Raw genomic sequence first — 15345 nt, forward strand, 5'->3', positions numbered from 1 at the left:
TTCCTATTTCTGATTTCTGTTTTGTTTTGTCTTGCCATACTTCTTTCTTTTAAAGTTAACGATGTCTGTTTTAAGGTAAGTGAATATATCACAGTACCTAACGTTTTCATGTCAAAATACTTACGTTATTATATGTAAGCTAAATTATTTAAGATAGGAAAACATTTTGATACACGTCTGACAGATGAATCTTGCAGGATGGAGTCAACTTCTTTCAAAACAGCACCACTGGTTACAGTGGGGAGTGAAGAGCAAACAGCTTTCCAGCTTCCAGTCTTGGGTTTTAAGCTCCACATAGAACAGCCTCTTAATAAGTTCTTTTTGACTAAACCTCCAATTCAAATGTGTTTTAAAAATCATCATGCATTTGTCAACTGAGGTTCTTTAATTTATAAGAAGCTAGATCAGCAATAGAGCACTTAAAGAATAGAGGGAAAGACAAAACTTAAGTCCCAAACTACATGCCAGCACCTGGCCTATTGAAATCTCATCTGCTCTTGAAGGCCCAATTCAGGTTCCATCTCCACTGGGAATCCTTCCTGGAGCTAAATGTGGGACAGCCTGCAGCACTTCACGCCAGCCCCTCTATTTGCCTTCGCCTTCAGGTCAAAGTTTCTCTACCTTGAGTAGGGAAGCGTGACAGTGCAAAGAAGGCTGGACTCTCACACCCTGCAGCTTTGCTGCCTCAGGAGAGTCATTTCATCTCTTTCAGGTTATTTTTTCATCTGAAAAATGTTACTTTATCTAATAGGTAATGTAGAAGAAAATGGATGTTAATGTTCTCCATAAAATATAAAGTCCTTAAAAAAAGAAGGCACTTAGAGGGCGAATGCTTGAATAAGAAAATGATCAGAAGTATTATAACCTCTAAAACAGGAGCAAGGTCTAAGTTGTACCTGGGTCCTTTACATATCACACAAGGCAGAGACTCGACAAACACTCATGGAATGAATTTTGGTGGGATGGAGTGTGAAGCAAGGAGAAACAGAAAAACCAGACCTACAAACCTGCTTTGGTGATCTTACTTATGGAGTTGGCTTTTATAATAATTTCTTAAAACAAGAAAAGTATGTCAGTATCTAAATTGGCCTGTAAACCTATCTTTTTGTGAGCATAGCTGATTTAAGCCTTAAAGCTCTGAAGGATGGTACTATGGCGAATAGGTTTCCCAGGGCACTTACACGGGGGAGACTGCAATCAATGTTAACTTATTTGAACTCAATGACAGACTACTAATTCTGTCTAGTTACTGTCCTGCTGCCCACAAGGTAAGAGAATGCTGATGGGCCTAAATAAATTCATGACAACTATAAAAAGAATTACTCTAAGACTGTGTCAAACTGATGATGGGTCTTCTTTGTATATGAGAGTTTGTATTTATTATATGGACATGACAGCGCAGCATAACATAATAAATGGATGCTGACTAATCACATGCAAAACAACACCACATTTGGGCCTGGGGCTACTGAGTAACTGAAGATATCACAGGGACACAAACTTTAAAAGTTACAGTTGAAGCCCTTAGACAGTTATGGAAAACTTAAAGAATTAGACGATAATGAAAACAAAGTCAGTTTTTGTGAAAAGCAAGAAAGCAAAGCAAATGAAAACCAAACACACAAAAAACCCCAGTTGGTTTAAATATTAAGTCAGGTTAAAAATTAAATCTGTACTGTAGTCAGAAAGGTGGGGGCCAAGCAAAAACACTTCACTTTTAACCATTAGAGGCTATTCTGATATGGCATATGCAATTGGTAAAAAAAAAAAAAAAAAAAAAAAATTAAGAAGATGCACGAAAGGCAAATGCTGTCTCTCATAAACATAAAAGGAACAGAAACACTTCTGAGAAGAAATGCTATCACCACAGAGATAAGGCAAATAAGAAATGATGGAGACATTAAATTCTGGGCCAAGTAAATGAGCAAGATTCCCAAGAGGAAAAGAATATACAATTTAAAAATAATCCCAAACTACTAGAGAAAAATACCAGAGTCAGAATGAACCTGTTTAAATCCCCAATATCTCTGAGAGCATGAAACAATTCTGGATGACTTTAAATCCTCTAATTTGCTTGAAGCAAATGAGACTGGTGTTTGGATATATTTCACTGACTTTTTTTGTTTAAAGTCACATTTATTACAAATTTTAGTTGGTATTAAAACAAGTCATAAAGTCAATAGTTGATAAAACCACAAAGGGTGCTTCTTTAGAAAGATTTAAGAACAATGAAAACAACAAAGGGAATGCCATATGCTTTTAAGACTACAGACCTTTTAATATTTAAAACTGCATTTTTAAAAGAAGTAGTGTTATACATTTTAAATGGCTGATTCAATACATTTCTAGCAAAAAAGCACTAATTTTGAGAGGAAGAAAATTTAGTTTAACTATATCTAACCCAAGTGCTTTATTTAGGTCACGTTATAACAGATTACTATAGATGTTATACAAATATCGATAATTCACTATTTCTGAAACTTAGAGTACATTCCATCTTGATAGGTAAAGGATCTACTCTCTTCTCTGCCATGAGTATTATAAGCCTTTTTCTCCTAATTAATCTGCAATTAATTCAACCAACCTCCAATTAGTCTTCTACAACATTACCCTACTTAGACAATAAAGCAGTCTCCAGATTGGGTTTTAAACCTGGGTTAAATAGACTCCTACAGACCAAAAACGGTTCTGAGATTTCTCTTTGTAGTATAATTTAGATGTCATATCTAATTTGCTGTCATGACTATTGTTTCACTGTGCAATTTGTATGTCGCTTTGAATGGTAAAGACATCAGAGCTTTATTGAATTAAACCTTCTGTCTTTATTTAGGGTCTGATGTTACATGTTTATGCGTGTATGTTTATGTCTCAAAAGCTCCTTTTGACATCAAGTAATAGTAGAAAAGGATTATGCTTTTTTGATATCTTTGCTCCCAACTTGGTAAATATAAACACAAATGGGGGGAAGTGGTGGTGATGGAAGCCCTCTTTAAACAAAAGAAACAATTTTAAATAACAACAATAATAATAATATTGTTGTTATTATTTTAAAGACTGAGTTAGCTAAATAAGCCATTCACATTACAGAATCATAGAGGGCCTGGCTGTTTTATAACCTTAATGCCTTGATTGTCAATTCTATTACCCAACAGTTTCCTAAGAATTGCCTTTTTTATTGATAGTTTTTGTGATGCTAACTCAAATATAAGATACTATTCTTATCACAATTCCATAAACACAAAGAAATGCAAATGCTCCCTGGCTTTAATTCATAAAGTACAAGGGCCATCTTACCTAGATTCCAATACTCAGTTTAGTGTTGGTCTGTCTGTAACTGTCCTCCTGGCCTTTGAGTTCAAGTTCTACCTAAAGTCAGGACTCACCATGGAAAGTCTCCCAGTAGACCACTGGAATAGCCTTTTAAGTAATTTTTAGTGCATGAAATATCATAAAGTTTTTACTAGATAATTACACTTCCTGATTTTGTAATTAGTGGAAGTACATGCAATTACATAATAATTATGATAGTAATTACGTAATTAAGATGTATAATTATGTAGTAAAAAACATCATGGAAATAAAACCATCTACTGTGTAAGCACAATACATTTTAAAAGTAAATTCACTAGCTCATCTGTTTAAAAATACTTTTCTTCAAAATAAAGTGATTAGCTCACATTATCGTCTAACTGCTTGAAAATGGTTTAATATTTTTTCCTCATTGGTGAAAGAAGTATATATATTTAAAGTACGTGAAACAAATCTTAGGTTTTTCCCACTTTCAAACACTTGAAAAATGACAGTATGTTTTGCAAATGAAGACCATCAACCATAGCACCATCACCTAGATAATGCCCTTGCTTATATGCTGCTATACTTGTCAAAAGGGACAAAGAACTTGCCCACTGAAAGGACATACTAGGAAAAGATTGTATAAAACTCGTAACACATTTGTAATCACATCATGCTTGTGAGCTCATTTCTACATAAAAGTGCAAAACTTGAGTGCATATTTACAGTGGGCTTAGAGAAAAGGCATGCTATTAGAATCCAGAAGTTTGTTGTCCAAATACACAGCAACTTTGTCATATACAACTTTTGCTATCTTAAAGAGGATGACATAAAATATACAAAGACATCTCCACTATTGGCAAAGCAACTACGGTGACAATTTCCTGGAAAATGTAGTTTTCCTTCTGTCACACTGTAAAGTTGTCTTTAAACAACAAAACAAAAACAAAACTGGCAGTATTCAGAGAGAAGAGCAAAGCAGTATGAAGGGGCTCCAGTCTGCCACAGAAAAACATCAACTTTGTCATTCTTGTATTGAGGATAAAAATAGAACAGGAAAGTCAGCAACAGTAAGGAAAATTCCAAAATAAATTTTGTAATACCAAAATTAAGAAATACAATCTTGGTTTCACTTGAAAAAATTCTAGTTCAATACCTTGAAATCTTTACAAGCATGCTGAATCAAGGTTGTCATGAGGCCCAGAACGTGGTGACTGGGGGAGACTGTACTCTGGGCATATACAAAGTGGCCCTTGTATGAAGTGGCTATAGAGCCACATTCCAGTTTTCTCTTTTAAAAGCCACTCATCTTGAGAAGCTGAAAGCCATTTTGAAACTAAGATTTGAAAAATCTTAATTTACTTCTCCCTTGTTCCATTTAATTAAGAAGAAAAGTGGAAGAACTCATGATTTCCTGCTTTTCCTCACTCTCCTAGGTCTGCTAAGGCTACTACAATTTTAAGCTTAATTATAGAATATACTTCGGAAGACAAGGCTGTCATACTAATTCCACCTCAAACCTGACTAGGCCTTCTATATTCTGCCCATTTGTCATTTTAAAGTTTTGCCAAAAGGATGCTCCCAATCAATGGATGAATAGAATGGAAGTAGGCTTTAGTTACTAAGAGGGGAGAATGTCTTAAATCAGTGCTTCTCAACATTTAATACGCCCAGGAGTCACCTGGGAATCTTGTTAAAATGTAGATACTGGTGCAGGAGGTTTGGGGAGGACCTGATATTTTGCATTTCTAACAAATTCCCATGTGATGCCTATGCTACTGCTACACTGATCACACTCTGAGTAACAAGGTGTTAGAATTGATGTGGAAAATGATGCAGGGAGAAAAAAGCTGACCTGGATTCGTCAGTATGTTATTTTTTCCCTCAACTGCTAAATTATTGGAATTATTATTTCAAGTTGAATAAAACATTTCTTTGTAAAATTTCCACTCTTATAATTTGCTCCTTGTTACAAAAGCAGTACATGTCCATCTTATACAAAGGAGAAAATAAAAATTATCCATAATCCACCCACAGATAACAGCTGTAAACAATTCTAGTGTTTCTTACCAATTTTTCCATGGTGTATATAAACTACACATTAGAATCATAATAATTATTTACTTTTGAACTTTAACCTTATATTATTAGTATTTCTCTAAGTCATTAAACATTGAAACTACGTAATGTCTAACAATGAGGCTCCCCTCCCCAAACCTCAGGGTTATATGAGCCATTTTTTCTATCATCAAAATTCTTTGTTTCTACAATCACTCCCTAATCATAAATTGTTCTAAACTACCATGTTAGTGTCTCCCCTGATAAAAAAATTTTACTTAAACTAATGAAAGGAATGGGGTGGCAAGAAAAAGGACCGCCCCGCTCCCAAAACCTCAGATCTTTTTTTTGTTTGCAGCAGAACACAGCATGTGGGATCCAAGTTCCTACCAGGGATAGAACCCATGTCCCCCACAGTGGAAGTGTGGAGTCCTAACCACTGGACCATCAGGGAAGTCCCATCAGATCATATTTTATCCATAAGAAAATGAAACAAAAGGAAAATGTACTTTAAGCTGCCCATTTCAAAACCGGTTTCTGTAATGAAAATTGTTTTTCATTATTATGAAAAATATAATTTTATGAGCAAATTAGTGCTTAAATGAAATTCTACCTTTACTTTTCCATGTATTTGGTAGGTATGAATTGTTTTGTGTGTGCTCTGGTATTATTTATTAAAAACACAGAAAAGGTCCATTTCTAAAATTCAGTGGAATAGCCCATGGGCTTAAAAAAGTGACATAAGAACTGAATCAGACAGGATGTCTGACACAGCCTTGTGAGGCTTTAACAAAGTAAATTCTAAGAATGCCAACTGGCTTAGAGAGGACTCCAGCGGCTCTTTGCTACTTGTATTTCAGACTTCTAGCAACGATATAACTCTTTTGCTTTCTCTTTAGCAGTTAGAGTAGAAATCCTTAACATCAAAAAGGGAGCTGTCTTAAGACCCTCAGAAAACTCCAAATTCCTATATGCACTAAACCATTAATTTTTTCCATACAATTCTTATTTTCTGGCAAAAAACCCACACAAAACCCCAAAACACATTTTTAGACTCCTTAGCTTTTTAGTATTAGTTGTTATCTCTCTTTGGGGTCCCTACTTTCCACAATGTAATACATTCATTACCACTTCATAAATGTAACTATTTGGCTGATGGCGAGCAGAGAACAGGACTCTGTGGCAGTGTGGTTGAGGGCCAGTCACCCAGGCTCACTCATTAGTTAAGTGACTTGACATTCTTTTGATTCGATTCAAATTTGGCATCAACAAAATGAGAGCTAGGACATCACCCAACTTCAGTTTCACTTGCAAAGAGCTGAAATGACAGATATTAAATCCAAAAATGTCAAGGAACTTTAGTGACATTAATTTATGGCACACATGAATCATGTGAGCAATAGATGTATTATTGTACAGTTTTAGAACTTTCCAACACACTGCCATCCATTTATGGACAGAATTGCTTCCTAGGACTCGTTACTCCACAGTTCTCAAAGTGCTTATGTGGCCATATTTTGAGGTAAGAATTCCTTCAACAAATATTTAGTTAGCTGGCTCCCCTATGGGCAAAGCACAGATCAATAGGGTACAACCCTTTGCCTCCATGAACTCAGTGGAAGAGAAAAGAACAATCCAGGACAAATCCTATGAGAAGGGCACTCACAGGGTGCTACGGTAATGCAAAGGAAGGAAGCTTATACTACATTCAATTTCTTCATCAATATAATGGGGCACGATCCACTGTTACCTCGTGGGGCTGCTGTGCAGACCCATGCTGGACATCGGAAAGGAAGACAGGAAACTATATAAAGTACCTTACACAGGGTTAGCGTAATTCTGGTGACACTAACAAAAACAACAAATACCTACAGACTTGACCATCATGTATAAAGGAAAGACAAAAGAAGAGCAATGGTAACAAGAAATGGACAGTTTAAGAAAAAAAACAGCAAAGCAAGGAAGTAAGAAAAAAGCTTGAGACGAGAAGTCATTGGGAATTTCACCATACTGAGAGAAGCAAGGAGCACAGCCTCTGAAAGGGACTGTGCAGTAGGCTGTGGCCCTCAGGCTGCCCATGGCCCTCTGCAAGAAACAGGGGTAACCTGAACAATAGTCTCTCTAGACCTAAAGAGACTTCACTGAGAAATCAGTCTTCCTAACAGATGCTTTTCAAAAGTCCACAGGTAAAGCACCAGCCTTTTGCTAACATTTATGCTGTAGCTTCAATTCCTTTCTTCAACACAGAGTCCTAAATCCTGGTGTCCCTATTCTGGCAGAGACAAATGCAACATGTGAAAATTTCACCAAGAAGACCATGTGTTATGGGTTGAATCGTATCTCTTTCACCCTTAAATTCTTATCGAAGAGGGGTTAAAGTCCTAACCCCCAGTACCTTAGAATGCGACAATATTTGGAAACACAGCCTTTAAAGTGCTAATTAAGTTAAAATGGGACACAGAAAGGTACAGAGGGAGGACCATGTGAAGACAGGATGAAAATAGCCATCTACAAGCCAAAGACAGAGGCCTCAGAAGAAGCAACCCTTCTGATACCTTGATCTCAGGCTTCTAGCTTCCAGAACAGTCTGAAAATACATTTATGTTATGGTAGGTACAGCAGACTAACACACCATCCTACTACAAATAGCTGACATACAGAATAAGAGGAGATAAGAATCTGGTAAGACAGAACAGGAACAAAGAAAGTGGTTTTTCTGTTTTTGCTTTTAGGAATAAGGAAAAATCAAACATTAAAGTGAAAAGGCAATTAGAGTTCAAAAGAATAAAAAAATAAGCCACAGACTGAGGTAAAATATCTGCCAGAGACACATTTGGTAAAAGATGGTTATCCATCAGGGTCTTAAAGTTTTCTGCATACAGGTCTTTTGTTTCTTTGGGTAGATTTATTCCTAGGTATTTTATCCTAGGTATTTTAGGAGCCGGTGAAACGAATAGAGAGAGTAGTCCTGAAACATATACATTTTGATATGTAAAAAAGATAGCTGGTAAGAATTTGCTGTCTGACAAAAACCAGGAGCTCAAACTGGGGCTCTGTGACAACCTAGAGGGGTGGGATGGGGTGGGAGGAAGGTTCAAGAGGGAGGGGACATACGTATACCTATGGCTGATTCATGTTGATGTATGGCAGAAGCCAACATCAATTATCATCCAGTTAAAAATGAATAAATTTTTTTAAATGATGTGATTAAAAAAAAAAAGGTTATCCAAAATATACAAAGAACTCTTAGATAAGAAAACAAACAGCTCAATTAAAAATTGGGCCAAAAAAATCTCACCAAAGAAGATATATGAATGGCAAATAAGCATATGAAAAGATGCTTCAAATCATATACCATCAGGAAAAGGGTGGTTAAAACAACAACGAGATGCCACAACGCATGTATTAGAATGGCCAAAATATGAACACCAACAACACCAAATGCTGGGGAGGATGTGGAGCAACAGGAACACCCATTCACTGCTCAGTGGAAAATAACATGGTACAGCCACTTTGGAATTCAGTTTGTCAGTTTTTTACAAAATTAAATATCGTATGATCTAGCAATTTGTTCCCTGGTATTTACCCAAAGGAGCTGAAAATTTATGTCTACACAAAAACCTGCACATGGATTATGTTTACACCAGTTTTATGCATAATTGCTGAAAACTGGAAGCTACCAAGATGTCCCTCAGTAAGCTAACTGATAAATAAACTGTGATACATCCAGACAACAGAATATATATCTTTTTACACCTTTTATTTCGTCCTGTATAGATGATTAACAAACAATGTGACAGTTTCAGGTGAACAGCTGAAGGGACTCAGTCATACATATACATGTATCCATTCTCCTCCAAACACTCCTCCCATCTAGGCTGCCACATAACATTGAGCAGAGTTCTCTGTGCTGTACTGTAGGTCCTTGCAGGTTATTCATTTTAAATACAGCAGTGCATACACGTCAATGTCAATCCCAAACTACCTAATTATCCCTTACCCCCATCCTTCCCCCACCAGCAACCATTTATTTGCTTTCTAAAAGACAAGAGAATATTTTTAGCGCTAAAAATGAAATGAGCTACCAAGTCATGAAAAGACAGAGGAAACTTAAAATGCATCTTAGTAAGTGAAAGAAGCCAATATGAAAAAGCTACATCCTATATAATTCCAATCACATGACATTTTGGAAAAGGGAAAACTACGGAGACAGTAAAAAAAGGAAAAAAAAAAAAACACAAAAAACCCAGCTGCTGCCAAGGGGTAAGGGGGAGAGAGGTGACTAGGAGAAGCACAGAGGATTTTTAGGGCAGTGTCTGATACTATTAGGTTGATGCAAACATAATTGTGGTTTTGGACCTTGACTTGTAAATCATTATGTATGTTAGTCGTGCCATCGTGTCAGACTCTTTGCAACCCCATGGAATCTAGCCTGCCAGGCTCCTCTGTCCATGGAATTCTCCAGGCAAGAATACCAGAGTGGGTTGTCATTCCTTCTCCAGGGGATCTTCCCAACCCAGGAACTGAACCCAGGCCTCTTGCATTGCAGGTGAATTCTTTACTGTCTGAGCCACCAGGGAAGCCCACTTAAATCATTATAACTAGACTTGAACACATCTTTATTAACCAAAATAGGGACCATTACAATCAACACATTTTTGCCAACGAGAAATAACTTTGTTTATTCCTGTAGTGTAAATATCCATGCTTCAGGATTTGACAAACTCTTGGAAAGCATTTTCTGCCTCCTGCTGGCTGTGGAAGCATTTTCCCTGCAAAAAGTTGTCGAGATGCTTGAAAAAGTGGTAGTTGGCTGGCGAGGGGTCAGATGAATATGGCCGATGAGGCAAATTTGTTCAACTTTTGAAGCAGCTGTGCATCATATAGTTGGGTGTTGTTGTGGAGAACTGGGCCCTTTCTGTGGAGCAATACCAGTTGCAGGCGTTGCAGTTTTTGGTGCATCTCACCGATTTGCTGAACCTACTTCTCAGATATAATGGTTTCACCAGGATTCAGAAAGCTGTAGTGGATCAGTCGGGCAGCAAACCACCAAACAGTGACCATGACCTTTTTCTGGTGCAAGTTTGGCTTTGGAAAGTGCTTTGGAGCTTCTTCTCGGTCCAACCACTGAGCTGGCTGTCACCAGCTGTCATATGCAATCCACTTTTTATCGCACATCACAATTTAATCAAGAAATGATTGTTGTTGTGTAGAATAAGAGAAGATGAAACTTCAAAACAATTTTTTTAAAGATTTTTGGTCAGTTCATAAGGCACCCACTTACTGAGTTTTTCACCTTTCCCATTTGCTTCAAATGCTGAATGACCATAAAATGGTTGACGTTGAGTTCTTTGGCAATTTCTCGTGTAAGAGGATCAGCTTTGATGATGGCTCTCAATTTGGTCATTGTCAACTTCCAATGGCCAGCCACTATGCTCCTCATCTTCAAGGCTCTCATCTCCTTTGCAAAACTTCTTGAACCACCGGTGCACTGTACGTTTGTTAGCAGTTCCCGGGCCAAATGTCTTGTTGATGTTGCAAGTTGTCTCTGCTGCTTTACAACCCATTTTAAACTCATTTAAACCCATTTTAAAAAATTAAGAAAATTGCTCAAATTTACTTTTGTCTAACATTATTTCCATAGTCCAAAATAAATAGCAAGTAATAAGTCATTGGGATTCCCTGGTGACTAAGACAGTAAAGAGTCTACCTGCAATGTGGGAGACCCGGGTTCGATCCCTTGGTCAGGAAGATCCCCTGGAGAAGGAAATGGCAACCCACTCCAGTATTCTTGCCTGGAAAATACCATGGAAGGAGGAGCCTGGCAGGCTACAGTCCATAGGGTCACAAAGAGTGAGACACAATTGAGCGACTCAAAAAAAGCAAGAAATGTACATTAAAATGATATATGTAACATAACCACATTTATTAAGAATGTATTCCAATATCAAATGGCAAATTTCAACAATGCAAAAACTAATTATTTTGCACCAATCTAATATAATGGTGGATACATGTCATTATATATTTGTGTAAACTCACAGAATGACTCAGTGAGCCCTAAGGTCAAGTATGGACTGTGGGTGATAACAATGTGTCAGTGTAGATTCAGCAAACTGTCCCACTCTGGTGGGTGATGTCAATAATGAGGAAGGCTGTGCATGTGTGGGAGCAGGAGGTACATGGGGAATATCTGTACCTTCTGTTCAGTTTTGCTGTGAACCTACAACTGTGCTAAAAAATAAAGTCTATTAAGAAAGGCAGTTAGTGGATCCCTTTCTTTGCTTCTAAAACAATTTGACCACGTCAGTGGTTTATCACACTTAGCTGCAGTTGAATTTTTGTGTCTGCAAAGGGCTCCTAGCTCCTCTAGGGCAGGGCGCATTGACCATCTTTGTTATTCTGACATTTAGGATGGTATTCAACAAATAATAGGAAATATATATGTACTGTTTTTATCGCTGCTGAATAAATGAAAAAAGACTCAGTTGAGAAAAGTCAGACTCTTTTTCTTCCTTTATTTTTAAGCAGACTTACTTTAGACAACTGGGCAAAGATTTGAATTGATTCATGTCTCCCTCAAACAGTTCACTTATCCCTACTCAGGCCAAGGCCCCCCTGGGATGAGGCAGGCAAATGGGACCATTATGTGCTGCCACCATGGAAATGGATTTTTACTTCATATATTGCCACTATGTTCCTCTAAAACTTTTGGATCTATTATGCCATCTGTGTACATTCTGGAGCAGTTACAATAATAATGCCAAGCCCCAAAGAAATAAGATTTTTAAAATGTTATGTATTTATAGTGAATATGCAGTAAATACTTCACCAAACTGAAAAACAGTCCCTTATCATCTTAAAGGAAAGAGAAAAATACCAAATGGGGTTAATTCACATTACGGACTAATGGCCTGTAAACCTTCGTTTGAAAAGCAAAGCACAGGAAAAAGCTTTGACAAGAGCTACTTTTCACCATTAAAAATAAACCTCTTTCCAATAATTTGTATGTGATTTTTTCCCCAGGTCAAATCGACAAGTTTCAAACACAGATTAAACCCACCATCCAGTTGCAACCCTCAAAATATGGGCTTTATAATGGAAATGGTAAAACTATCTTAGCAAAGGAAATGTTGCTAGGTACCAAGAGTAAAGGAGAGTCTACGGTAAATACTTTACACGCCAGTTTCAGGGCACTTGTTGACAGACAATACTTAGATTCCATTCTCAATAATATAATTGTGTGTAACTACTGTCATTTTTCACAGGACTTTTGATGTTAACATCTATTGGTGTTCTGGCCTTGGTCCAAATTGAATAAATTTATTTGCCCTCTTGATCCCACAGATTTTCAATTCTTTTTAACAGCAAATCTCCCTTGAATAGCTAATCAGAAGACAGCATTTCACTCCAACTCATACAGTGAGAAGTGAATTTTATATGTTATATTAATTTATACTTAACGGAAGTTTCCCCTGTAACTGTTCACCTATGGACTGTAAGAATATTCTTGCTCTCCAATTGTTCCCTATGGATTACAACCTGTGTTCAAATCTCTTCTACTTAGAACCTGTCCAAATCATGTGTTCAGAATTGTTTGGGGGGACTTTCTTAAATTTTATCCCATACCTTCTGAACTAGAAATTCTGGGTGTAGGAACCATGGATTTATATTTTTACATGTACCAGGTGACTCTTAGGTATGAGCTTATCAAATGTCATTTGTTAGGAAACCTGTGCTCTTGGACCATGGCACAACCTAGCCTTTCATTTCTATCCCACCAGTTACCACTACTAAATTATCCAAAAATGTCCAGACAAAGTAAATTCTATCCAAATTCCTTCATTCCAAAGATGCAATTTAAGAATAATAAATAAGCAGAAGATCAAAGGGAAAATAGTTACACTAATTAACACTCCATAAAGAAAGCAAAAGCAACTTGAAATGTTTAATGAATTTCTTTCTGTCAGACATCCATTTTGTACCCTTCTTTTGCTTTATTTTCTTTATCCTTCTGATATGTAAAAACAAGTCAGTAATTCCATGCTGTTTTGGCTCTGAACTCCTGAAGAGGTATTTATTAGAAGCAAATGACAAAAAAAAAAGTCCCAATTCTTAAACTTGTGAAGCATAACTAAATAGCGTGAGTATACAGATTCTAGCAACACTTCTCCCTTTTTGCCAAGCAAGAATTTTGCAAGTGATTACTCTGTTCCATCCTATTTTCCAGGAGAGCAACATATACTCCTCCATGTTCTTTAAAAAGCAGAGGGTAAGTTTCCAGTGACTTTACAGATCACTTCTACAAGTCTCCAAGTCACTGGGCTTTCGGAAAACTGCTCATCATTCAGCCCTTCAGATAAGAATTTTGGAAATGTCTGGAAGAGGAATCTATCCCCTAGGAATATAACAACATCTAGGGATCAATTGGCACCCCACTTCAGTACTCTTGCCTGGAAAATCCCATGGATGGAGGAGCCTGGTAGGCTGCAGTCCATGGGGTCCCGAAGAGTCGGACACGACTGAGCAACTTCACTTTCACTTTTCACTTTCATGCATTGGAGAAGGAAATGGCAACCCACTCCAGTGTTCTTGCCTGGAGAATCCCAGGGATGGGGGAGCCTGGTGGGCTGTCGTCTAGGGGTCACACAGAGTCGGACACGACTGAAGTGACTTAGTAGTAGTAGTAGGGATCAATTTGGATTCAGAAAGAAGTAAAAGGGGATCGAGTTCTAATATACAGATACCCAGAAAGAGGTAACAAACTTGACAGAAAGGGACAATGTACTCATCAAACAGTACTTAATTCTCTAAATGCTTAAGGCCTTTAAGGAAAGATCCTTGGAGGTAAAACAGAAACACTTATTGTTGATATGCAAATAAACATGGGGTAGACGCTACCAGTCATGAAAGAAAGTTCAAAAACCTAGTTACTAATGGATTAAAGGAGTTTTTTCTCTTATATAAATTTAATTTATATATATGTAGATATACAACTTTATGTAATAAATTTTCTCTTATAAATTTAATTAACTCACTGAAAATAAGCTGTGGAGATAGCCCAAGGTGTTGCTGAACATCTAAAGACAAGATACTAATATTTGAAAATCTCCATCAGTCATAAAGTATTTTATATTCAAAGACAGAAATAACAAGTTAAGTCAAGGCATTAAAAAAAAAAATTCTAGCCTATCTTGTAAATGGAAGAACTGAAGTCACTTATGACTAGAACAGAAGAGTTAAGACCAAATCAAGGGCACTGTGATTCCGATGTGGGAAATTCAGAAGTATTTGTAGGCTTCTATATGTCCTTGAGGTTGCCTCTAGCCCTGGCACTGACCAACAAAATGTTGCTGATGTTTAATGGCAAACAACATAAACACTTTATAGGTAACTAATACGAAAAATGTGTAAACTCACCTTTTTAAATATTTTACAGGTAATAGAAAAGTTGTCAATGTGATTTTCAGGTAGGAGAAAAAAACCCATGCACTTGTCATGACATTTTCAAATACTTTAAGTTATGTAACAAAGCTTTTCTCAGGCCTATTAAGCCCCACAGTGCCTGCAAGTCTTGTGTAAGACACAGGCAGCACCTGATAATCTGGGCTGAGGCATCTATATGCTCTCTTAGGATGGAGTCAATAAAAGAACTCCACCCCAGTCCTGTGTCTCAAAATGAACCTAGGCTTTTAGTGAACAGTAGAGACATACTCCAGGTCTATTTTTTCTGGTAATATCTGGTTTTTGTAGGTCCAATGATCACGTTGCCTATGCTTACTTCATTACAATTACTAAACTCTATAGAAAATAGCATTTTCAAAATATAGCATTTAAAGAGTCCTTTCTGTACTGTTCCTCCCTCAAAGCCCAGCTTTAATAGAGAACAATGTGAGAAAGGCTAAGGGGGCCAAAGCCAGGGATTCCTATGCCACCGCCCCTCATGCAGGGGATGGCTGTGCTCACAACAGCCCCCATGGCCTGTTTCTCAGACAG

General features: G+C 37.2%; 1 protein-coding gene across 3 annotated transcripts in view; it reads right to left on the reverse strand.

Moving 5' to 3' along the window:
- POLA1 (DNA polymerase alpha 1, catalytic subunit) overlaps positions 1-15345 on the reverse strand; it is a 295284-nt gene that overhangs the window by 51396 nt on the left and 228543 nt on the right. The window lies entirely within an intron of this gene.

Source organism: Bos indicus, chromosome X (genome assembly GCF_029378745.1).
Source record: "Bos indicus isolate NIAB-ARS_2022 breed Sahiwal x Tharparkar chromosome X, NIAB-ARS_B.indTharparkar_mat_pri_1.0, whole genome shotgun sequence".
NCBI classification, from domain to species: Eukaryota; Metazoa; Chordata; class Mammalia; order Artiodactyla; family Bovidae; genus Bos; species Bos indicus.